This window comes from Oryx dammah, unplaced genomic scaffold, assembly GCF_014754425.2.
Source record: "Oryx dammah isolate SB20612 unplaced genomic scaffold, SCBI_Odam_1.1 HiC_scaffold_7, whole genome shotgun sequence".
Taxonomy (NCBI): Eukaryota; Metazoa; Chordata; class Mammalia; order Artiodactyla; family Bovidae; genus Oryx; species Oryx dammah.
The window spans coordinates 37,655,875-37,681,958 of NW_024070191.1; positions in this window are offsets into that span (position 1 = coordinate 37,655,875).

Consider the following 26,084-nt stretch of genomic DNA (forward strand, 5'->3'; position numbering starts at 1 on the left):
GTCCATAGCCATAGAGTTGTGCATGACCTGGCAACTGAACAACAATCTCTAATGTTCATCAGCTCTGACTGATGTGTTTAGTTAGTCATGAGGCTTTCCAGGCGGCTCAGTGGTAAAGATCTGCCTGTCAGTGCAGGAGACGTGGTTCATTCCTGGACGGGGAAGATCCCCCCGTAGGAGGAAATGGCAACCTATTCCACGATTCTTGCCTGGAAAATCCCATGGGCAGAAGAGGAGCCCAGGGGCCTACAGTCTTATGGGGTTGCAGGAAGTTGACCCCATAATAGACAATGGACGTAACTATTGCTCGAAGTTTTAAGGAATTTGAGACGGGATTATAGAATATGTTAAGAAACCACAAAAAGTGCTTGATGGACTGGGCTTTACACATCCACTTTAAAGAAAATTTATCTCTGAGAAAATAGAAGCTTTTAAATTATACATAAGTGATTGAGGAATGTGAGATAGAAATGAAATATGAACCTGGATATGGTTATGCAGAATCGTGAGGTTGTAAAGAAAGCTTTTTATATACTAATATCAAATTATCAAACAGCAGTGGAAAACCACCCCCCACACAGGACATAGTGGCACCTCAAAATCATACTATTGTTTAACAGAAGCTAAATATGACACTGTGTGTAAATAAATGTGTATGTGAAAATGTTTACATTATCCAATTTTTTAGGTACTTTTAATGCAGGATGAACTTGATCAACAGTGTATGTTGTTTGTATTTAAAAAATCACTTTCCATATACAGAGCCAGCTCATCATAAAGACTAAACAGTATATTTCAGAGTCAAACAAATGGTAAGTTATGTGGGAGAGAAGAACAGATCTCCATCTAAGGGTTGAAGACAAACATGCCTCACAAATAACGAAACCCTGGGCGCACTGTTGTCTATTCCAGTCACTGGAACATTCCTTGAGCACTCTCTGGGTTTAAGCCAGTCTGGAAATCAGTTTGTCCAAAGCAAGTCATAATTTATGCCAAACTCATAGAAAAGACATCTTTTAATTAACTTGGCAGACAGTATTCTCTCAGGAGAAGAAAATGTACATTTTATTCTCAAAAATCGGTCTGGGCCTGTTCTATCATGGATGTTCCATGAAAAACCAAATGCCAAAACCATACAAAAATAATGAAACAAGTTTTGCGTACCTGAAAGCTTCCACTGTTTTAGAGCTTCCTCTTTTTCTGTCACTGTTCAACACGCTGTAAAATAACTACAGTCAAGTCTGCAGTAGGAGCTGCTGCTCAGGGTGCTCTGGGCTTCGGTCATTACTAGGAGTTGAAGTGGCAAAGAGCATCTTTGCTCCAGAACCCTGCAGGCATTTTGGCATTGGGCAATTGGGATCTAATGGAAATCATGCTAACCCAACACTGTCTTATAATTTTAAATGATTTTCAGTGTCTTATTCTGTAACCAGAGGTTGAAGAATGTCAGGGAGAGAGCATAAAATATAGCTACGTAACTCATTACAGACAGAATATAACTTGGAAGATAATTAGATGCCAAGACAATTAGATTCTAACTTGCCATAATACCCTAGTTCCTCTGGCTCTCAGTCAATAAGGCCGACTACATTCCTTGGGCATTTTCTACAGGTGGGGCAGTAGATGGCACCTTCAATCTGTTTAAAAATCAGTTCACTGGCTGTTTGGCTGGTTTGCTTGCTTTTTAAACCAGACACGACTTAGTGACTAAACAGCAAACATCAGCAAACCACACTTGGGCAGAAGACAAAATCGCTGCTATTTAGTTGTGTCTAAATAGACTGTAGCCCACCAGGCTCCTCTCTGTCCCTGGCATTCTCCAGGCAAGAATACTGGAGTGGGTTGCCATTTCCTCTTTCAGGGGATCTTCCCAAATCCAGGGATTGAACCAGTGTCTCCTGCATTGGCAGGTGGTCTCACCACTGAGCCACCAGGGAAGGCCTAGAAAGCAAAATAGTTAGATGCATAAGTTCATAAAGCAAGGCCATTGTCACCAGAAAGTCAGTTTAGCAGAGCACAGTTCAGTTCAGTCACTCAGTCGTGTCCGACTCTTTGCAACCCCATGAAGTGCAGCACGCCAGGCCTCCCTGTCCATCACCATCTCCCGGAGTTCACTCAGACTCACATCCATCGAGTCCATGGTGCCATCCAGCCATCTCATCCTCGGTCATCCCCTTCTCCTCCTGCCCCCAATCCCTCCCAGCATCAGAGTCTTTTCCAATGAGTCAACTCTTCACATGAGGTGGTCAAAGTACAGGAGCTTCAGCTTTAGCATCATTCCTTCCAAAGAAATCCCAGGGTTGATGTCCTTCAGAATGGCCTGGTTGGATCTCCTTGCATTCCAAGGGACTCTCAAGAGTCTTCTCCAACACCACAGCTCAAAAGCATCAATTCTTTGGCGCTCATCCTTCTTCACAATCCAACTCTCACATCCATACATGACCACAGGAAAAACCATAGCCCTGACTAGACGGACCTTAGTCGGCAAAGTAATGTCTCTGCTTTTGAATATACTATCTAGGTTGGTCATAACTTTTCTTCCAAGGAGTAAGCGTCTTTTAATTTCATGGCTGCAGTCACCATCTGCAGTGATTTTGAAGCCCCCCAAAATAAAGTCTGACACTGTTTCTATTGTTTCCCCATCTATTTCCCATGAAGTGATGGGACCAGATGCCATGATCTTCATTTTCTGAATGTTGAGCTTTAAGCCAACTTTTTCACTCTCCTCTTTCATTTTCATCAAGAGGCTTTTTAGCTCCTCTTCACTTTCTGCCACAAGGGTGGTGTCATCTGCATATCTGAGGTTATTGATATTTCTCCCGGCAATCTTGATTCCAGCTTGTGTTTCTTCCAGTCCAGCGTTTCTCATGATGTACTCTGCATAGAAGTTAAATAAGCAGGTGACAATATACAGCCTTGACGTACTCCTTTTCCTATTTGGAACCAGTCTGTTGTTCCATGTCTAGTTCTAACTGTTTCTTCCTGGCCTGCATACAGATTTCTCAAGAGGCAGGTTAGGTGGTCTGGTATTCCCATCTCTTTCAGAATTTTCCACAGTTTATTGTGATCCACACAGTCAAAGGCTTTGGCATAGTCAATAAAGCAGAAATAGATGTTTTTCTGGAACTCTCTTGCTTTTTCCATGATCCAGCAGATGTTGGCAATTTGATCTCTGAGCAGAGCACAAAGCCATTTAAATAGAGCTATATAAAGAAGCATTTACAAATAACAACAGAAAGAGACTTTGCCTCTCTGTAGATCCAAGTTATCCAGTAATTAAGCACTTTCGGGCTTCCCAGGTAGCTCAGGAGATGCAAGAGATGCAGGTTTGATCCCTGGGTTGGAAAGATCCCCTTGAGGAGGAAATGGCAACCCACTCCAGTATTCTTACCTGGAAAATTCCATGGATAGAGGAGCCTGGCATACAAAGTCCATCGGGTTGTAAAGAGTTGGACACTCAGCAATTGAGCGCATAAAATGCTTTTAGGGTTTTACAGAAGTCTGCCTGGGACTAGCCTTAAAGCAATTTGTCCAGTGACCCTGGCTGGACACACAGATTTTATAAAGTTGGGTTTGATTGCCTGGAAACTACCTTACCTAGCTTCTCACAAGTGGAAAACAAACTGTTGCTGTTCAGTTGCTCAATCGTGTCTGACTCTTTGCAACCTCACGGACTGCAGCACACCAGACTCCTCTGCCCTCCACTGTCTCCCAGAGTTATTCTGGGAGACATTCACTGAGTCAGTGATGCTATTGAACCATGTCATCCTTTGCCACCTGTTTATCCTCCTGCCCTCATTCTTTCTCAGCATCAGGGTCTTTTCCAATGAGTCAGCTCTTAACATAAGATAGCCAAAGTATCAAAGCTTCAGCTTGAACAACGGACCTTGCAATTAATCGTCCAGGTTGATTTCCTCTAGGATTGACTAGTTGGATCTCCTTGCAGTCCAAGGGACTCTCCAGAATCTTCTTGAGCACTGAGTCTTCTTTATGGTCCAACTCTCTCATCCATACATGACTACTGGAAAAACCATAGCTTTGACTAGACAGACCTTTGTCAGCAAAGTGATGTTTTTGCTTTTTAATACATTGTCTAGATTTGCCATAGCTTTCCTTCCAAGGAACAAAAAGCATCTTTTAAAACAAACTACTGGATTTTAAAATGATCCCGTAGGGTGCAGGTCAAATACTCCTGATGCTAGCTACTTGATGGGATCTTTTTAAACCGTTTCAGCCATCAGACTCTCTTGATTCTAAAGGCTTAGTTTACTAACCACTTTGGGCATGAGGAAATCCTGCCACCCTGTGGCCACACCCCAAAACAGCAACCATAGTACTTTTGCTCATCAGTACTTAATATCCTGAAAACTTGTTGAGATCTAAATGACACGACCTCAAGAATTAGACATAGGAAAGTCAAAATGACACAGTGATATATCATCATGGAAAAGTCAAAAACATCACTCTCAAAAAATTTACGAACAAGAAATGCTAGTAGGGTGAAGGAAAAAGACACTTTAGGTGCTGGTACAATTTTATTGGTAACAGTTATTATGAGGACCTCCCTAGATGTGCATTTGAAAAAAAGAAACAGACCTACCATATGATCTGACAGTCCCACTTGTGAGAGTATATGTGGAGGAAACCAGATTTTCTAACACTTATGCAATCAAGCACGCACTACAGTGGTGCGTAAACAATAGCCCAGACACGGACCAAGCAAGTAGGCACAGTGTACAGGACTGATGGACGGACGCAGAGAAAGTAATGCGTGTTCACAGCAAAACATGACTGACTGACAAACAGGAAGTCATGCCATTTGCAGGGACTTCAATAAATGCAGGAAAAAGTGAAAGTGCTTAGCCAACCGAGACACCATGGACTGTAGCCCACCAGGCTCCTCTGTCCGTGGGATTCTCCTGGCAAGAATACTGGAGTGGGTTGTCATTCCTTTCTCCAGGGGATCTCTTGACCCAGAGACTGAACCCAGGTCTCCTGCATTGCAGGCGAATTCTTTACTGTCTGAGCCACCAGGAAAATATAAAGTAAGTCAGACTGAGAAAATATTGTGGGATGTCAGGTACAGGTGGGAAAGAGGTACTGATTATTTGAAGCTTATTTTCATGTGAAATAAATACACAGTGTAAGGTAACAAACTTATGGTCACCAAAGGTAAGTGGTGGAGAGAAAGAGGGTAGATAAGGAAGAAGGAATTAACTCACATCCACAAATACATAAAAAGTAATCAACATGGACCTACTTTGGAGAGGGGTGTACTACACATTCTATAATAACCTACATGTGAAAAAACTCCAAACATCAATAAAAATATAAATAAAACTGGATAAGATTTGGCTACCTACCAAAAAAAAGCCAACTTTGTAAGTCTTTTATTTTAATAAAAAATACACATTACTTTGGAGGAAAAAAGTATGAAAGCTTTGGGTGGATTCTGCTCACACATTTAACTCTAGTTTACAACCAGTAGCACCGCGCCTCAAGCCCCTGACACCAGAGTAACAAGAGAGAGCGTGAAGACCTTCTGTCGCCCTGAGCCTATTTCCGAAAAAAACAATATCAAAACTGTTGTTCATGGTGACTTCATATTCCAAGGACCGCTGGGCTCTAAATGATACCTGCACCTCAACAAATTTTAAGGGAAATAAATTGAAAATCATAAAAACTGGGCTGACAATCAAGAAAATTTCTAAAGTAATTCAACTCATACTGTTTTTTTAAAAACGAGTCCATGGAAAGTTGTAAACTTTGTGAATTGACAGACATGCAAGTCGCACCTTCCACAAAGCATGACTCGGCACCGCTGTGAAAGGCTGTCGTGAAAAACCTTCAAAGAATAAGTGTCCGAAAAGGAACCCTGCAATGGTGTCCGTGACCTGGAAATGGCGAAGGTCACTGGAGAAAAGTACGGAACTGCCTTCACGTGATAAAAATAGACCGACATAAAAATCCCGCAGAGCCACACTGAAGAGTGTTTGAGGAGAAAGCAAGACTTGCAAAAGGCACATGCAGCCAAGTGTGGATTTACAATACCCAACCAAGGAGGCACACACAATATTTCTGGAGAGGCAAATGGATGAAAAGATGTAATAATATGATTCAGCCACAAAAAAGGAATGAAATAATGAAATTTTCAGGAACACAGACGAAACTGAGGATAATCAAAGTAAGTGAAGTCAGAATCAGAAAAAAATACAAATGTCATATTACATAGTTAGAATCTAAAAATGCACAGCAGTGAACTAACTGAGAAAACATAAGCAGGTTCAGTTCAGAGACTTAAGAAAAAAGCTTGTGCTTTCTAAAGGAAGAAGAATTGGGCAAAGGATACAGTCAAAACCGTAGATGTAACAAATATAATCATTCCGTATAAAATCAATACTCAACAAGGACCTACCTATCAATGGAGTTCTATTGACAATTTATAATAACCAATATAGGGAAAAGTCTGAATGTGAATAGATATATATATATATTTAAAATTAAAGAAGACATTTTGAAAACCTATAACTCACAGCACCTTACATTGTAGAATGAGTATTTAAATATATTTAATGAAAATTACAATGAGAATTTAAAGTATATTTATTTTTAAAAAATTGAAAAAAGGGCACAACTTTTGGGTGCTGTTCTGGTAAACTCCACTCTATCAATACAGCCCCAATGTCATCCTTTCACTAAGGCTCTTGAAAAAATTTTCTGGGCTCTAAATGATAACTGCATTAAAAAAAAGAGGTATTTATTAAAAGAATGTAAAATAGGGCAAACTATCAGAACAAAATATCAAAAGGCAAATAAATTTACAACCTTTTTTAAAAATGAAGAGCAGATGAAAAGTTACTCAAGGAGGTAAATTATTAGAGATAGGAAAATCAAGGCCACGAGAAGACCAATATCAAAGGAGAGTCTCTGAGACCAGTGTCAAAAACATCTACATTCAGGAAACGCTGGAGTCGGGTTGAGAAAAGAGGAAACGTTTATGATGCTGGTGGGAGGCAGTTGTTAACAGCCACTATGAAAACCACTCACAGGGTATCCACTTGCCATCCATGAGCAGAGGAGTGGATGAAGAACAAGTCACACATGTACACAGTGGAATCATGACCCTGCCAGGACAAAATGAACTAATGTCATTTGCAACAATAGAGATTAATCTAGAGATGATCATAGCAAGTGAAGTCAGAGCGAGAAAAAGAAATAGCATATGATATCACTTGTAGGTGGGAATGAGAAATTCTTCCCGAAGAACTCGTTTACATATGAAATAACCAGACAGTCTTAGGAAACAAACTTACCAGGTGGGGGCAGGTGACTTCCTTGCTGGCTCAGATGGTAAAGAATCTGCCTGCAATGCAGGAGACCTGGGTTTGACCCTTGGGTCAGGAAGATCCCCTGGAGAAGGATACAGCTACCCACTCCAGTATTCTTACCTGGGAAATCCCACGGGCAGAGGAGCCTGGAGGGCCTCAGTCCAAGGGGTCGCAAAGAGCTGGACACGCCTGAGTGACTGACACACACAAGGATGGGTGGAGGGTCTGCCACTATTAGGCAGCATTAGTGGTAAAGAACCCGCCTGCCAGTGCAGGAGACGTGAAAGGATGCGGGTTCGATCCCTGGGTCAGGAAGATCCCCTGGAGGAGGGCACGGTAACCCCGTCCAGTATTCCTGCCCAGAGGAGCCTGGTGGGCTATAGCCAATGGGGTCACAAAGGACTGAAGCAACTTAGCACAAGGGTGGGTGGAAGGATTCAGAGGCTGGGATTAAGTTATAACGATGAGATCTATAAAACATATTATCAACGTGGATCCACCTTTCCAAGGGTGTTTTACTAAACACTCTAGTAACCTAACTGTGAAAAACAAAAATATAAACCTGCAAGGATATAAGTGAAAAAGACTTCATACCAATAGAGGAAACACAAGATTGTAAGTCAGATTTACTCCAATAAAGAATACATATTTTACTTAAAAAAAGACAAAGAAGAAGTAATGAGATCCCAGGTTTGGTGGCTTCTACTCTCATATTCCACTCCAGTTTACAACGAGAAGCCAGGACTTACCCAAGGCTCTGGTTACCATAGTAACAAGAGGAAGTCATGAAGTAATTCTGCCACTCTGCGGCCCTTTCCAAAACAGCAAAGGCAAAACTATTGTTCATGAGCACTTCAGATTCACAAAATGCTGGGCTCTAAATGATACCTGCACTTAAATCTTCATGGGAAACAAATCGACAATAATAAAAAAACAGGACAGACTATCAGGAAGAAATTTTTCTATAATAAATTCTACTCACAGTGCTAAAAAAACAGCCCATGGAAATCTGCCTAACACTGTGAATTATGCCAGACATAGAATCAAAATCACAACAGGAGAGTGCTCTGCACCAACATGAGAGGCCACGATGATAAATTTAAAAGAAAGAAATGGTAGAAAAGGCACGAAGGAAAGGGAACCCTGTCATGGTGCTGGTTGTGTGTAAATGATGAGTCACTGTCGAGAGAAGTATGGACCTGCGTTTAGGAGAAGGAGGTAGATGTCCCATAGATGCCTGCAGAACCACTCCAAACGAGCATTTGAAGAGAAAACAAGATTTTTAAAAGGCTCATGCAGCCAAGTGTGCCATGGACTACACTTCATAGTATATAACAAGTGGAAGCATACAGAATGTTTACGGAGAGATAAACACATAAAGAAGAAATGACACGTGTACATAGTCCAGCATGACTCAGCCAGAAATAAGAATGAAATAATTCAGTTTTCAGGAACACAGACAAAACTCAGGACATCAAGCTAAGTAAAAGTCAGAATGAGAAGGAAAAAAGAATCATATCACTTATAGGTGGGACCTAAACTTTCACACCAATGAATTAGTTAAGGAAAACATAAAACTCAGAGACATAAAAGATATGCTTAAAAAAGGAAAATGTAGAGGCTAAGATCAGAGAAGGCGATGGCACCCCACTCCAGTACTCTTGCCTGGAAAATCCCATGGATGGAGGAGCCTGGTGGGCTGCAGTCCATGGGGTCGTGAAGAGTCGGACACGACTGAGTGACTTCCCTTTCATTTTTCACTTTCATGCATTGGAGAAGGAAATGGCAACCCATTCCAGTGTTCTTGCCTGGAGAATCCCAGGGATGGGGGAGCCTGGTGGGCTGCCCTCTATGGGGTCTCACAGAGTCGGACACGACTGAAGTGACTTAGCAGCAGTAGTAGCAGAGGCTAAGATATAAGCTCAAAAATTTAGATGTAACTAGTATAATCATTCCACATAAAATAGATAATCCACAAGGAAATAGGTATACCAAGGGAATATTCCATCAACACTGTAATAACTTATATGAGAAAAAAATCCAAATGTGAATGCATATATGTATTTTTTAAATAAAAAAAAACCATTTTGCATACCTGCAACCTATATCAACTTGTATATCAAGGTTACTACAATGAGAAATAAAGTTATACTTAATTTTAAAAAAGTGGGAAGGAGACACAGTCTTTGGTTGTCTGTTCTAGTACCTGCATGCTTGCTAAGTCGCATCTGACTGTTTGCAATCCCATGGACTGTGGCCCACCAGGCTCCTTTGTCCATGGAATTCTCCAGGCAAGAACACTGGAGTGGGTTGCAATGCCCTTCTCCAGGGTATCTTCCCGACTCAGGGACAGAACCCACGTCTCTTATGTCTCTTGTATTGGCAGGAGGGTTCTTTATCACTAGCGCCGCCTGGGACGCCCCATCCTGACAATACATATAAAATACATAATCAACATGACCTACTTTGCCAGCGGTGGGTACTAACCACTCTAATAACCTATATGAGAAAGAAACCAAACATGAATAGACACATGCATGGGTAAACGTGAGCAAGACTCTGTACTTCCAAGGGAGGCACAGCATTGTAAGTCAGATTTACTCTAATAAAAAGTGCAAATTAATTTAAAAGAAAACAAGTATTAAAGAGACAAACGTTTTTGGCTTCCGCTGTCACAATCCACTCTAATTTACAACCAGGAACTGGGACTAACAATAAGACTCCAGTTATCATAGTGGTAAGTATAGAGATAGAAGACTTTCTGGGGCCCTTTGAGCAGCAACAAGGATCAAGTATTGCCATTTCCAGGCCCAGGGAAGAAAGTAGAGATGATCATTCTAACTGAAGTAAGGTGGACAGGAAAAGATAAGAATCATATGATATCACGTCTAGTGAAAGTCGCTCAGTGGTGTCCAACTCTTTGTGACCCCATGGACTGTACAGTCCATGGAATTCTCCAGGCCCGAATACTGGAGTGGATAGCCTTTCCCTTCTCCAGGGATCTTCCCAACTCAGGTCTCCCACATTGCAGATAGATTCTTTACCAGCTAAGCCACAGGGGAAGCCCACTTCTAGGTGGAATATAAAAATGGATACGAATGAACTTCTTTACCAAAGAGGAACAGCCTCACAGACTTAGCAGTTTATAATTCCCAAGAGGAAAGGATAGGGGCAGGGAGAGATTAGCTAGTTTAGGTTAACATAAAAAAGGTGAAAGTCGCTCAGTCCTGCCTGACTCTTTGTGACCCCATAGACTAGGGACCACCAGGCTCCTCTGTCCATGGAATTCTCCAGGCAAGAATACTGGAGGCTGTAACCATTCGCTTCTCCAGGGGATCTTCCCAACCAAGGGATCAAACCCAGGTCTCCTGCACTGAAGGCAGATTCTTTATCACCTGAGTTGCCAGGGAAGTCCAGATTAATATATACAAACTACTATTTATAAAATCATCCACAAGGATCCACTGTATAGCACCCTACTCAATTCAAGTAACCCTACTCAACTCTCTGTAATAACCTAATTTGGCTAAAAAAAAGAGAAGAAGAAGAAGAAAAAAGAAACAGTCACAATCTGAAAGTAGAGTGTCTTTTTTTCTTTGGGAATGTTCAAGACTTCAGGCCCGGGGGGGCAGCGTCTCAGGTAGCCCTGAGAAACTGCTCCAAGGTGATGTGAAGTGGGTCAGGATACATAGAAGTTGGTAGCAAAGCAGGGCAGACCGTCTGAACAAAGATTATTGTTGATAGGGCCTCCATGGAGGTTCATGGTTGAAATGGCTCATGATGCTGGCCTTGCAAACAAAGAATAAAATCACAGTGACCCTTGAGACTGATCAAATTGCCCAAAAAATCTGTCTTCCACCTGGTGCCTACCTTCTCAAAGTAACGAGACCATTGGATTCCAAACCTCTGGCTACGTGACTTCAGGACTCAGCTACAGGCTAAAAATTAACCATGCCTTCAGAGAATTTTTTATTGGTGGTGTATAAGAAAGACCCTGTCAGAAAGGGAGGACGCTGGCTCGCCTTTAGGGCCAGTCACCGGGAGTTGGTGATGGACGCGGAAGCCTGGCGTGCTACAGTCCATGGGGTCGCAAAGAGTTGAACACAACTGAGCGACTGAACTGAACTGAACCCTCCCATTTTCCTCTCTCCCAGCTCCCAACACACCTCCCTACCTGTTCCAGAAGCAAGTTCTGAGACCTCAGCCCCACCCTCTACCCCGAGGGTCCCAAGGCTTTACCCCGACCTCCCTAGATCCCCTCCCTGTACCCGGTCGAACAACTTTAAAGCAGGAAACTTCACCGTGGGACCCCTCTCCTTTCCCAGCTCCATGCCTCCCTTTAAGGGAAGCAGCTGGAACAGGAGGCATTGTTCGGTTCAAGTCCCATTCCCCCTCACTGGTCCATCTCAGAATGGAAAGCATCTTGGCTCCTTCTCCTTGGACCCTGATATATATCTAAAAGAATTCAAGTATCTTACCCAGTCTTAGGACTTAACCTGGCCTGATATTTACATTATCCTTTCCTCCACTCCTCTCCCAGAAGAGAAGGAATAAGTATGGCAAGCCTCTCCGGCACATGCTGATGAGATACACAGGACGGACGACGCTGAGCCTGTAGGGGCCACGGCTCCCCCCCGAGATGATCCCAACTGGGATTTTCAGGCAGGGAGACTGGGACGAGCAGCCCAGATTACTCATCTGGTCGCTTGCCTCACTGTGGGCCTTCAAAAGGCAGCACAGACAGCCGTCAACTTTGATAAGCTCCGGCTAATAACTCAAGGACTAGATGAAAACATGGCACAATTTCTAGCCAGGTTAATGGAAGCCCTACAAAATATACAGTATTAGACTCCACTTCAGCAGAGGGCACCATTGTTCTTAACATCCATTTTATCTCCCAATCATCCCCAGACATCAGAAAGAAACTAAAAAAGGCAGAAGAAGGCCCTCAAACCCTCAACAAGACCTTTCAAATTTAGCCTTTAAAATTTTCAATAACCGGGAAGAGAAGGCAAAGCTAGAGAAGGCCCAACAAGATCAGGCCAAATACCACCTTTTAGCCACTGCCCTACATGGCTCGAAACCTCCCATCAACCGACACAGACAGGAAGCCCCCAGGGCCCTGCTTCAAATGTGGCAAAGAAGGCTTCTGGGCAGGCCCGTGTCCCAGCTGTGGAATAAAGAGACATGGAAAGTCGACTGCCCAAATCCCCCTCCAGGGATCCGGATATCCCCTCTTGGTCCTGAGCAGGAGTCCTCTGACCCAGCTCTGCCCAGCCTCCTCAGACTTGCCGCTGAAGACTGAAGGTGCCCAGGGCCCCAGGCCCTGACTTGCATCACCTCTACAGAGTCCAGGGTAACTCTCACAGGGGCAGGTAAGCCAATCTCTTTTCTCATTGACACGGGGCCACTTACTCTGCTATTGCCTGCCTGCTCCAGAAAAACCAAGGTCTTCCAGGTCTCTGCTATGGGGGTTGACAGTTTAATATCTACACCACGAATAACCGAGCCTCTACTTTGCACACTTCAAGATACCCCATTTTCCCATTCTTTTCTCATACTCCCAAAACGCCCCACTCCTATTCTTTGGAGAGACCGTCTCTCAAAATTCAAAGCCTCTGTTACTGTTCCAAGCCCACCCTCCGGTCTAGCCTGGCTGCCGCGGGGGGGGGGGGGGGCCGGCGCTTTGTCGTCCTCTTCCATAAACCCCATAGTCTGGGATACAGACAACTCATCTGTAGCCTCTCACCATGCTCCAATTCATATCCGTCTCAAAGACCCCTCTAAACGCCCCCAATCAACCATGATACCCACCTCCGGAAAACATCAACAAGGGTTAAAGCCTAGTGTCACTAAACTCCTACATCCGGGCCTCTTGCGCCCAACTCACTCACCCTATAACACCCCATCCTACCCGTCAAAAAGCCAAATGGCTCCTATCGCCTGGTCCAGGACCTGAGACTTATCAATGTGGCTGTTATCTCCATACACCCAGTAGTGCAAATCCCTATATTCTCTCTCTCATTCTCCCTTCACTGACTTCAAAGATGCCTTCTTTACCATCCCTTTACACCCAGACTCTCAAGACCTCTTTGCCTTTGCCTGGACTGACCCAGACAGTCATCGCTCCCGACAGCTGACAGGGACAGTCCTCCCACAAGGCTCTCGTGAAAGCCCTCATTTCTTTGGCCAAGTTCTCGCATCAGACCTAACCTCTCTTGACCTTACTCCCAGTACTGTCCTCCAATATGTGGACAATCTCCTCCTTTGTAGTCCTTCGCTTACACACTCTCAACAACAAACTATACAACTCCTCAGTTTTCTAGCTGATCGAGGCTATCGAGTATCTCCCACCAAAGTTCAGCTCTCTCTTCCTAGAGTCACCTATCTCAGAGTCCTTTTAACACCAATGAGAAGATGTATTACTAGCGATGGAAAATCCCTTATATCTACCCTACCACTCCCTACATCAAAAACAGAGATCCTGTCCTTCTGGGGGTTACCTGGATATCTACACCTCTGGATTCCTAATTTCACTGTCTTGGCACAACCCCTCTATCAAGCCACCCGAGGAGGTCTTTCAGAACCCCTAGAGCTAAAATCAAATATCCGTTCAACCTTTAACAGCCTTCAGTAAGCCATTCTCTCAGCCCCAGCTCTCACACTTTCTGACCTTTCTCGCCCCTTTATACTCTGCACTACTGAGACACAAAATTGCCCTAGGAGCTTGGGGACAAAATCAGGGCCCTTCCTTCACCCCTGTCACTTATCTCTCACAGCAAGTAGGTTCCAGTTTGAGGACGGCCAGCCTGTCCACATGCTCTGCAGCAGGGGTGCTCCTCACTCAGGAGAGTAAAAAACTCACGTTTGGAGCACCCACTGTCATTCGTTCCCTGCATGACTTTAAAGGCTTACTTTCTCACAAATCCGTGACACTTCTAGCTCCTTCACACATCCAACTAATTCATGTCACCCTTCTCGAATCTCCCGAGTTCTCCTTTGAACGCTGTCCTACTCTCAACCCTGCCACCCTTCTGCCTAATTCTTCTGAGCCTGCCATCCATGCATGCAAAGAGGCATTAGAAGACCGAGTGCCCCCATTTCTCCCACGTTTCCTCAACCCCTTTAAATAACCCTGACTTTCCTTGGCATATCGATGGCAGCTCCTCTCTGACATCAGAAGGGAAAAAAGTAGCAGAATATGCAATTGTCTCTGGCATGGAAATTAATGAATCCCAACCTCTCCCCTCAGGAACCTCTTCCCCGAAGGCAGAACTTATTGCACTAACTGGACCCTTATCCTTGCAGCTAACAAGAGAGCAAACAACACACTGATTCTAAATATACTTTCCACATCATACACTCACATGCTGCCATTTGGAAGTGTGAGGTAGTTAGAATAAGAAAAAGGAGTCCAGAATGGCAGTGGCTAAAAGACAAAAAAGGGAAAATCCCATGAAACTAGAACAAAGGAAGGTCCAAGGACTGGAGTGAGGACCTCAGGTAAAACAAACAGCACAGGTGGCTAGCCCAGTTTACGTAGGACAGGCTCAGGGGGAGGAGAAAAAAAACATAAAAAGAGGGGCCAAAACTGAGCTGGGGGCTTCTCCTCTCTTTGAGTCTTTTGGGTTAGCCCACCCTCATGCCTTGAGGATGTGTTTTCCTTTACTTTCTAAATAAAACTGAGCTGTAATATGGAGCTGTAACACTGATCCATCCAAGGAAATTATACGGGGTTGTAACACTGGTCCATCCATCACTTCAAAGTTTTGTTGCAATGAGACAGAACTGAAGAAACTACAAATTCCCCCGACAGAAGGAGCGAGGGCTCCTATCACCTACTAAAGACTCTCCCATAACTAACACCCCGCTTATACTCCAACTTTTAAAAGCAGCTAACATGCCACCTGCAGCAGGTATCATACATTGCCGAGATCACCAGGTGGCCTCAGACCCCAGTTCACAGGGCAAAACACCGCAGACAGAGGAGCAAAATGAACCTCACTCCGGTCACCAGCTCAACAGCTCACATAATCCCCAGCCTAGAGCCCCTTGGAAGATAAGCTATGACCAACCTAGGCAGCATAGTAAAAAGCAGAGACATTACTTTGCCGACAAAGACTGTCTTGTCAAAGCCATGGTTTTTCCAGTAGTCATGTATGGATGTGAGAGCTGGACTATAAAGAAAGCTGAGCGCCGAACAATTGATGCTTTTGAACTGCAGTTTTGAAGAAGACTCTTGAGAGTCCCTTGGACTGCAAGGAGATCCAACCAGTCCATCCTAAAGGAAATCAGTCCTGGGTGTTCATTGGAAGGACTGATGTTAAAGCTGAAACTCTAATACTTTGGCCACCTGATGTGAAGAACTGACTCATTTGAAAAGACCCTGATGCTGGGAAAGATTGAAGGCAGGAGGAGAAGGGGACAACAGAGGATGAGATGGTTGGATGGCATCACTGACTTAATGGACAGTTTGAATAAACTCCAGGAGCTGGTGATGGACAGGGAGGCCTGGCGGGCTGCGGTTCATGGGGTCGCAAAGAGTCGGACACAACTAAGTGACTGAACAACAACAACCCACTCCAGGATTCTTACCTGGAGAATTCCATGGGCAGAGGAGCCTGCTGGGCTACAGCCAGTGGGGTCGCAAAGAGTCGGATGTGACTGAGTGATTAGCACACTTCACTGTTTAAGAAGTCATCCTCAAGGAAGCACTGACCAGCACCAGAATGCCTATTTCACACATTGTAATAACCTCTACGGGGAAAAGAACATGCATATGTCTGTGTATAAGTGAATCACGTTGCTCTACATCAACAGGAAAGAAAAAATAAGAGTATCCTAGTTTAAAAAAAAAAAAAGAGGGCAAGAGATCCTTACTCTATTCCCCTCAGGCCTTGGTGTCCTGGGCTGGTGTCACACCCCTGGAGCCTGAGCAGGCTTGGGTCCCAAGGCTGGAGTGTCGTGGGGCAGGGGAGGGTGGCTGCCAATGTGTTCCCCACGCCCGTGGGCCTGGAGTGCCTGCTGCCCTCTGCGTGAGTCTATTACCTCCGGATCCAGGCAGGCACGCCTGCAGTGAAAAGAGACTGACTGCTTCCCGTGGTGGAGCCTCTGGGCTGGAAGAGCTTTGAAAAGTCCCTGGTGCTCTCTGGTTCCTGGTGGTGGGGTTCCCACCTCCAGCCTCCTTCCTTAGGGTCACCCCACCTATGGATGGGAGCCCGTGCCTCTGAGCCGGTGGTGCAGGAATTGGGGTGCCCCAGAGATAAAGGGTAAGAGGGAAGAAGGAATGAGACACAAGCCTTGGGTGTTGCTTTGGGCACATTCCACTCCTGTGACAATCCAGGAACAGGCTTTCCCCCAGGCTCTGATTGCCAGGGGAACCAGACTTGGGTGTGAAGAAAGGCTGTCGCTGTGTGGCCATTTCCTGTAATAGCAACTTTAATACTAGTACTCATGGGCTCTTAATATTCACAATGCCTGTGGAGCTGTGAGTAAAAAACACCTGCCCTTAATTAATGCCTGGGGTAACATCTGAAAAGAATTCATAACAGCCAACTTTCAAGAGGCCAATTTCAAGAAGTATATTTTACTCACACTGCACAGCATCGGAAAGCCCCTGGAAAGCGACTCCTCCTCACTAATGTGTTACGTTCTCAGTCTCTTCAATCGTTGTCTTTGCGACCCTGTGGACTGTAGCCCGCCAGGCTCCTCTGTCCATGGCATTCTCCAGGCAAGGATGCTGGAGTGGGTCGCCATGCCCTTCTCCAGGGGATCTTTCCCACCCAGGGGTTGAACTTGAGTCTCCCGTGTCTCCAGCATTGCAGGCGGATTCTTTAGCCCCTGAGCCCCCTGGGATCAATGCAAATCAAACCTACAGTAAGGAATCACGTCTCTCTGGTTGGAATGGCGATCATCACAAAGATCTCCAGAGAATAAATGCTGCAGAGGGTGCAGGGAAAAGGGAGCCCTCCTACACACTGGGTGGGTGTAAATAGGTGGCGCCACTGTGGCTGGCAGCACGGAGGATCCTAGTCACCCAAACACAGAGGAACCGTCTGACCCAGCAATTCCACTTCTGGGCTGAGATTCGGAGAAACTAATAACTCGGCATGATATGTGTCCCCCCTGTTTTCAGGGCAGCACTGTTTATAGTATCCAAGACATACAGTCAACCCAACTGTCCAGTGACCGAAAAATGAAGACTAACTGGTACATCTATACATCGAAATACTACTCAGCCAGAAAAGAGGACAAAATAATACCCATGGCAACAGCCTGGATGGGCTGAGAGATTATCATACTAAGTGAATAAGTCAGAAAGGTAAATTTCATAAGATATCACTTCCAGGTGGAATCTAGAAATTCATACAAGTGAACTAATTTAACAAAACAGAAGCAGACTCACAGACTTGGAAAAGCAGCCTATGATTGTCCAAAAAAAAAAAAAAAAAAAAGTTGTGGGGAGAGGTTAGAGTTTGTGATTATGGGATTAATATATACACACTCTGTGTGCCTGTTTAGTCACTCAGTCATGCCCAGCTCTTTGTGACCCATGGACTGTAGATCGCCAGGCTCTTTCCATGGGATTTCCCGGGCAAGAATGCTAGAGTGGGTTGCCATTTCCTTATATCAGATAGATAATCAAAAAGGACCTACTGAACAGCACAGGTAACTCTACTGAACACACTGTAATAACCTATATGCTAAAAAAAAAGCTATAATAAAAATATTCATACATCTATGTATAACTGAATCAAGTTCCTGTACACCTAAAATACAACATCTGAAATAAAATCTGCTCCAATATAAAGTAAAAATTAAATTAAAAAGGAAGAGTTGGAGAAGGGATTAAAGGAAAGAGGGCCAATAATATTTAAACTTACTTTAACCATGACCGCTCTGCCACTTTCATTTGAGCTGATCTACAAAGTGAAGTGAAAGTCGCTCAATCGTGTCTGACTTTTTGCAGCCCCATAGACTATGCTGCTAAGTCACTTCAGTCGTGTTCGACTCTGTGCGACCCCATAGACGGCAGCCCACCAGGCTCCCCCCGTCCCTGGGATTCTCCAGGCAAGAACCCTGGAGTGGGTTGCCATTGCCTTCTCCAATGCATGAAAGTGAAAAGTGAAAGTGAAGTCGCTCAGTCGTGTCCGACTCTTAGCAACCCCACGGACTGCAGCCTACCAGGCTCCTCCGTCCATGGGATTTTCCAGGCAAGAGTGCTGGAGTGGGGTGCCATTGCCTTCTCCCCCATGGACTATACAGCCCATGGAATTCTCCAGGCCAGAATACTGGAGTGGGTAGCCATTTCCTTCTCCAAGGGATCCTCCCAGCCCAGGGACTGAACCCAGGTCTCCCCCGTTGTAGGCAGATTCTTTACCAGCTGAGCCACCCGGGAAACCCAAGTCTGCAAAGTCCTAGCCATATTAATTAGGTGAAGAAAAGAGTTGAAAGGAATTTGATGGCCCAGGAAAATGTAACACTGTCACTGACTTTAGATGACGTGATCCTAAAGACAAGACTCACAGCCCAAGTGCTCTAGCTCTGCCCATGTCACAGGGCAGTTCAGAAACAAACCTGGGGGCTTTGACTCCAACAGCGATGGAGCACCCCCACCTTCAACACAGCAGGGAGGACCACAGAGCAGAGAGGAGCCCCGCTCAATGTCCAGTCTAGGCGCTGATCATCAGAACGCCGGCCACAGACAGGAGAAGAAGCGGCAGGCATCCGTGCTAAACAGACCTCACCCCAAAATTACAAATCCAAGCAGTCTACACCCGGATGTTCCCACATAAAAACAGCCCTCCAAGACCACAGTAGCTCATTGGTTCTCCTAAACTCACAGAGTAAGAGACATATAGGTAAAATAAAGCAGAGGAACCACTCCCAACTGAAAGATCAAGAGGATTGTTCCAAAAGAATAAATGATGAAACAGACCTCTTCAGTCTAACAGACAGGGAGTTCAGAAAGGAGATAATGAGAATACTGAAGGAATTAGGAGGGGCTATTTATCGAGATGCAGATTATTGTAAAAACGCAACTGGAAAACATAAAGAGAAAACAAGAAAAATTGGAAAACTCATTCACCGAGGCAAAAGCTGAGCAATAGATAGCAGAATAGATGGCAACAAACAGCAGAATGAATGATGTAGGAGAGCAAACACATTATCCGGGAGACAGGAAATCCCCCATCAGCATAGGAGCCAGGAAGCTGATGTTTTTTTTAAAAGATTGTAATATAAGAGACCTAAAGGGTAATATAAAGCTCGCTGATCAATATATAACAGAGATCCCAGAAGGAGAAGAACGAGAAAAGGGATCAAAAATGTATTTGAAGAAATTATGGCTGAAAATTTCCCCAAACCAAAGAAGAAAACAGATACACAGGTATAGGAAGTTCAGGCTCCCCAAAAGATGAACGCGAAAGAGCCTACACCAGGACATAGCGGGGTTTTTCTTTCTGTAAATAATACTGAACCAACAAAGGCTTCTCTGACCACCACCCGAGCACATGTTGGGACATTTTAGTATTGTCTGTGACATCTGGACGACAGATGTACGTATCAAGGGCTGTAAGAAATCCAGCCATTTGTATCCGTCAACATTCAGTTTTTATCACATTTTCAACTGTCCTACCTCCTTTCAAAGGGAATGGGCTGCCTTTCTGGGTGCCTGGTGACCTTTCTGGGTGCCAGCATTCAGAAGTTGTTTCGTGGCAGTTGCTCAGGATTCAAATGATCTTTTGATGAATTTGTTGGGGAGAAAGTGGTCTCCCTGTCCTATTCCTCCATCATCTTGGACTGCAAGGAGATCCAACCAGTCCATCCTAAAGGAAATTAGTCATGAATATTCATTGGAAGGACTGATGTTAAAGCTGAAACTCCAATACTCTGGCCACCTGATGTGAAGAACTGACTCATTGAAAAAGACCCTGATGCTGGGAAAGATTGAAGGTGGGAGGAGAAGGGGATGACAGAGGATGAGATGGTTGGATGGCATCACTGACTCAATGGACATGGGTTTGGGTGGACTCCGGGAGTTGGTGATGGACAGGGAGGCCTGGCATTCTTCAGTTCATGGGGTCGCAAAGAGTCGGACATGACTGAGTGACTGAACTGAACTGACTTTCAACTATAGCAGTTAGTCTTGATGTCATATAAACTTTTAAAAACAAGAAAACTAGCTTTCTCCCCCACAGTTGTCTAATTCTCAATCATAAATAAACTTTTTAGTTTAGAAAGATGTATTAACTTTCTCTTGCCCTTCTTCACTTACTGATATGCAAGTTACTCTCATGGTTTACTTGTGAAGGTTTGGAATAAAGCTGCAATTCATTGAGCCTGTAAAAAATAGGCTGCGGTGTGTCTATTTGTGCTCCAGCAAACACACACACGTGCAAGCATATTACCACAAGGGGGCAGCTTTATCATAGTTTATTTTTCTCTTTTCTTGTCCCAGAAAAAGCACAGAATTGCCAAGTGATGTTTAAGCTGCATGAGACAAACTGTATTGCAAATGTAACCAGAAATAAAGGTCTATTCAGATCTGCCCATTATTAAATTGGACTATTAGTTTTTGGTTGTTGAGCTGTGTGAGTTCTCTGTATATTTTGACCTTAACCCCTTACTGGATGTATGATTTGCAAACACTTTCTCCCATTTAGTACGTGGGCTTTTCTTTTCTTTTTTTTTTTTTAAATTTATTGATGGTTTTCTTTCCCGTGTAGAAGCTCTTTAGTTTGATGTTGCCCCACTTGTTCTTTGGTTTTGCTGCTTTGCTTTTGGTTTCAATTCAAACATTTATTCCCAAAACCAGTGTCAAGGAGCCTATGTTTTCTATTAGTTTAACAGTTTCAGGCCTTACATTCCAGTCTTCAATACATTTTAAATTCAGTTTTGTTTATGGGGTAAGACAGAGTTTCATTCTTTTCCTTGGGGTTGTCCAGTTTTCCCAACGCCATTTGAAATGACAATTTTTAGATGCTTGCGTGTCAAGGTATTTTTGCTAACCCTCATATCTGGTTGGTAGTTTGGCTAGATGTACTATCCTTAGGTTAATGTCATGGTCCTCCCAAATCTGAAGGCTTCACTTTTAGTCTTCTAGTGTCCAGTTTTGCTCTTTAGAAATCCAGGGCTGTTCCTGTGTTCATTGCTTGATGCGTGAGTTGTTTATGTCTGTGAAAACTTTTAGTGTGTTTAGGGTGTTCCCTTTACCCATTGCTTTGGGTAGAAGAAGTCTCTCTTTGTCTCTTAGTGACAAAGGGAACTCAGCTGACTGGTTTTGCTCTTTTCTTTCACAGTGTCTGGAACCAGGTGTGCTCTTCAATCTGAAGACTTAAAACCTCAGTGCTGGGAATTTTTCCTGCGTTGTGTCTTCACTGCTTTTCTTTGCTCTGCTTTCTTTTACTGCTTCTAAAATTTCTGATAGTCTTAGGTGTGGTATATTCTAAATAATCTGATTTTAAAAATAATTCTTCTCTTAGTTCTTCTCTTCAGTTCTTAGTACTTCAGAGTTATTTTTGCAACTTTATCTTCTAGTGATTGTTCTGAGTCTTTACCGTTGATAATCGTATTTTGAATTCCCCCGTTTCCTCTGTTCTTTAGTCCATTCTCATGGAATTCTACCTTTATCCTCTCTCAGGCTCGCATATGCTTTCCTCTTTAGCATGTTGCACTGCGTCTGTATCTTCTGGTCCATCTTCCCCCTCCCCCCCCCAGTTTCACTTGTTCTATAAATCTACAATAAAAATAAAATTTTCCTCCTGTTGATTTAAGCTGGCCCTTAATACTACTTATAAGGACCCTGAAAAGGCTGTTGAAAGCTCTGTTTGTTCCAGTTAAGGCTATTACCTGGTGGACTTCATTAGAGCACAGTGGAAATTTTCCTTTGGAGACCCAGTCATGACTTAAACTTTTTCCAGATAATGCACCCCCAACATCTTGCCTGAAGACCCTGATGCTGGGAAAGATTGAGGGCAAGAGGAGAAGGGGATGGCAGACAGCGTCATCGACTTGATGGACATGAGTGTGAGCAAACTCTGGGAGATGGTGAAGGACAGAGAAGCCTGGCTTGCTGCCCTCCACGGGGTTGCAAAAGTCAGACACGACAGCAGCTGAACAAGGATATCTTGCCTGAGATGATGGCCATGTGTCGGCTGTCATTCGGTGTGGATGAAAGGGTCTCAAGGAGCCACGTTCTGTTGATAGATTTTTACTGAGTTTCCACAATTCAGCCTCCATCTGCTTGATGTCTTTCTGGTCCTTTTTTTTTTTTTTTTTTTTTAGAAAATAAATCTCTGTTTTTCTCTTAATGACAAAGGGAACTGGGTCTACTGGTAATGCCATGTGTGGGTTTGGAAAGGGAACTGAGGACCTCACCTTAATTTCATGTTTTCCCCTTTTTCTTCTTTGGGAAATACCCTGAGCTCTAACTGGGCTGCTTTTGACCTTTCCATTCTCAGACACGTGAGTTGGGAATTCTGACACTCTTTCACCTGTGTCAGATCTTCCAAAAATTCATTGGAATATCTCATCCTCTGTTGTCACTAAGAATATTCTCATGGTCCCTCTGAGTAACTTTTCAATGAAAATTTCTTTTCCTTTATTTTAGCAAGGTTTTGAGAACTAGATGAGATAAATGCATAGAGTCAAACTACTCTTTAACCCAAATGGGCAGATAAGTTACATTTTAAAGTCTACACGTTAAATTCAACAAAATGTCCCACTTTCATGTTTACCTTCAAACGTTAATAAAAACATATATTTTTATTTGTACTCAAGTTGTAAAAACTTTTTATAAAAAGTTACTTTATTTTACATGGAAAAGCCGGCTTAAAACTTTTTTTTTTTGCCTTGCCTCTCTCATTGTTATTCTGCCTAACCTTATTCTTATTGCTATTTTATAGTTAGGGATTATTCACTTAAAATTTATTTTAAGTTTTCAAGACTTTATAACTTTAAGTGTGGCAGTATTTTTTTAGTTTCAAATAAAGAAGCTGTAATAAATCTCAGAACAAAATCTTATCCTGGTCCAGTTTCTCTCCACTAAAGCAATTATGTGGACGGGGCATTGATGAACTGCTATTACTTTCAATGAGTATAGAGCAAGAAGATAATCCACAGACGTCTGACAAGATTTTTACAAGATTTTAAATAAAATAGTGATGATACCGGTTTTTCAGTGTCTATCACTATTGATAGCGTCCACTATCACTGTGGACATCATAGACTCTTAACTTTAAGTGGAGTTATGGTTAAATTAAAATCTTACAGCACTGATTTGAAACCAAGTATTTAAGATTCCCAGATTTGAGGGGAGGTTTAAATAAAGTTTAAATTTATAGACACAGTAAAAATAGGCTGTGGTGTGTGTGTGTGCACATGGGCACGAAAGCCTATCTCCACAAAGGGGCAGCCTTGTTATATTTTATTTTTCTTTTCCCCTGGGCTAGAAGATTCACTTATTCCCAGCAAAGAAGTACAGAATTGCCAAGTGATGTTTTATCTGCATGAGACAAAATGTATTGAAAATGTGACCCGAAGAAAAAAAAGTTTTGAAAACACTAAAATTTCCCTGTTCTTTTTTCTCAGTGTAGGTAAAGTAGATCTTTTAAGAGTAAGGTTAGTTTGCAATTATTTACATATAAGTGTACCAGCTGGAGTTTGACCTCAGGCAGCAGAGGAGAAGGTCATAACATCTTTGTGGATGTGTGGATTTACAGATATGGTATCTAACTTAATGTCCAAATATATTTTCCTTTAAAAGACTGTTCTTTTAATGACTTGTGCTGTGAAGCTTGCCCTGAATTTCCCCGCAGCCTGGGAGTCCATACAAAGGAATGGGTCCTGACTGGCACAGAGGACACTGGCACGTTGGGCAAAGCAGAGGGTTTTCCCCAGTGCTACCACCTGCCCAGTCAGAGCCACCCTGCGCCATCCCATCACAGGGGAGGGACTCTGAAGGAGGGACTCTGCTGACAGTGAACTTGCCTCTGAACCCTCCGATTTACATTCTGGATCTTTTCAGTTACATGTGTTAAAGTAAAACTTGCTCCCAAATAAAAAAGAAACAGGAAAAAAACAAAGCTTATTCAACTGGAGATAATAGACTCCACGCGTGAGCTTTAGCACACGACTCAAGAGATTACATGGTTATCCTGCAACCAAATAGGTCGTGCATATTTCTAGATGTTTCTCCAGTGACACGTGGCTGTTGCTCCTGGTCATCACAACAGGGGCAAACTCAAGTCAATGGAACATTTATCAAAGGTTCAAATGCTCACCAGATGCTCTCGTATGCCAGGCATACAGGGGTGGGTATAAAATGAAAAACATGGTCTCTGTCCCCTGAGTCTTATGGGAAAGACTTTCAGTTCTTCACTCAGAAATTCTTTTCTGAGTTGCCACACATCCTGTGGTGAACAAGACAAGTGTGCCAGACATGATCACTATCTTCAAGGAGCTTATAGCTGAACCACAGGGTGATAAAGGCTGAAGTATTGTCTATGCAAAATACGGTTACATTAGACAGGATGGGCCATGTAATGCTGTAGTAACAAGTAACTCAGAAGTCTCAGCAGCTTAAAACAGTGATAAACTACAGCCTGTGGGTCATATCCAACTGTATTCAGAGACCAGGCTGGCTGAAGCCCCGCGTGCCTGCTTCCACATCGGAGGCAGGGAAGAGAGAGCCTGGAAAACATACCTTGGCTCTTAAAGCTCTGCCACAGAACATCACATGCTCCTTCTGCTCAGGGCTTGGCGGTCAAAGCAGGCCGAGTTTCCCAGGGTGAGGCTGTGTTCCTTCTTCAGAGAGAACGTGAGTGAGCAGCTAGATAGTCTCCCGTGACTCTTACGCACAGGGATAGACGGGACCAGCTCTGCCTGCGGGTGCCTTCTGGTGTGGAGCTGGGCAGGATAGGTCACAGCGTTTCGAGCGTCAGCAAAGCAGACGCAGAGGATTAGAGCTCCGGAGCAGCACAGTGTGCCTGGGGACCAGCAAGATCCTCCGTAGAGGCTTGATGGGTGAGAGCTGGGGCCCTGGACTCTGTTCCAAGATGTAGCTTCAGGGTTTCAGACTGGAAATAATGTGATTGGGTTTGGGAAAGAGAGATTGTTGTATGGCAGGTGGGGAACGACCTGAGACAGACCTCTGACTTAGGAGATGGATCAGTTAGGATGTGTTTGGGTGTGCAAAAAACCAGGATACCAATGATTTCATCCTTGAGAACACGTAGATATCTCATAACGAGAGGACTGAAGGTGAGTGGTCCCAGGACTGGCTCAGCAGCTCAAGGAGGTCAGCCACAATCTAGGTTTGTTTTTTAATCATTTCTCTATATTTTTCTCTGCATGTTGGCCAGATCTCCAGGTATCACTACCAAATTCAGAGGCAGGAAGCAGAGAGGCAGCTAGAAAGAAGAAAAGGTTCTCTGCTTTGACCAACTATCCCTTTTATCATGAAAAAAACAAAAAAATCTTTCACAGAGGTTCCTGTGAGACTTCTTACATTCTGCTGGCCAAAGCTGAGTCATGCAACCACCCTGGCTGGATGAAGACTCTGCAGGTGACCTCCCAGCTGGAGATGAGAAAGGGAGGTGAGGGTGGCCAGCGGCTCTTGTAGAGTTAGCTCGTGGTATTTGCCACTAACAGATCTTACCATTATCTGCAAAGACATGGTGTAGGTTTTACCTGTAGCAGCAGGAGAAGAGGATATGGCAGAAGGATTAGATTCAGCAGTTTCTTTTTTGGGGACCC